This window comes from Micropterus dolomieu, linkage group LG01, assembly GCF_021292245.1.
Source record: "Micropterus dolomieu isolate WLL.071019.BEF.003 ecotype Adirondacks linkage group LG01, ASM2129224v1, whole genome shotgun sequence".
Classification (NCBI taxonomy): domain Eukaryota; kingdom Metazoa; phylum Chordata; class Actinopteri; order Centrarchiformes; family Centrarchidae; genus Micropterus; species Micropterus dolomieu.
In genome coordinates this window covers 19,099,015-19,100,121 of record NC_060150.1, presented here as the reverse complement: position 1 = coordinate 19,100,121, position 1,107 = coordinate 19,099,015, and positions in this window count along the sequence as shown.

The window sequence follows — 1,107 nt, the reverse complement described above, 5'->3', positions numbered from 1 at the left end:
GAGAATCTGCAGAGCTGCTGTCTCTATTCATTAGTCACTGTACATTTACAGCAAAAGCGAAACTTATTGTTGTCCCTTTTCTCTCTGCTCTGTGTTTCAAACGTGGTATGGTATGGTATGATTCTCGTTTAATAACGGCTCTGCAAAGATTCGACTGTGGGAGACTGGGAGTCGAATATATATATATATATATACACACACACATATACATATATATATATATATATATATATATATGTATAAAATCTATGAACTGGAAAGCCAACTGCAAGGCAGGCCTTATCACCCAACACCAGTGTTGGACATCACTAATGCTCATGTGTCTGAATGGGAGGAAATTCCCACAGCAGGTTCCAACATCTGCTAAAAAGCCCGAAACTAGAAGAGTGCATACTGTTAGAGCAGCACATTAATACCTATGGTTCAGAGCCAAAGACACTATGGAGGAAATGTTCGCTGCCAACATTTTTGCAATTTAAGGACGCGTTACAGAAGTGTGTTTTTCTATTTTTCTTCCTTTTTTCTCATCCTCCCTTGTGTGTCCTTGTGTATGTGTGTTGTGGGTGTGGATATTGTAGCATTGGCCAATTTAACTGTAATAATCTCTCCCTCTTTCATTCTCTAGTCAAGCCAGGTTGTTGAGGTGCTGTGGAGGTGAGAGACAGGGAGGAACAAGAAGCTGTAGACTACTTGGGTATGGATACTGTGTACTCCACAGACACCTCTGATCACCACGGAGTCAGTCAAGAGCAAGTGAGTACACTGGCCCTGTTGCACCGGTACACCTGGTATGCTCATTTTCATTCATAGGCGTTTTCATGTACTTTCATCTGTAATAGAAATACTTCCCCAGTGCCTATATTAGTATATTTGCTTATTATTCAATTAAATTTATTTATATAGCGCCAAATCACAAGAAAAGTTATCTCATTGCACTTTTCATATAGAGCAGGTCTAGACCATACTCTGTTTAATATTGTTATAATGTCATTTCATGGAGTATGTTCAAATGCTTCAAAACCCTAATCTCTGTACAACCTAAGCTGAAAGGTCACGTAAATCAATAAACCTGTGTAAATTTTCCACGCCATCAAGAAAAAGCAAGCA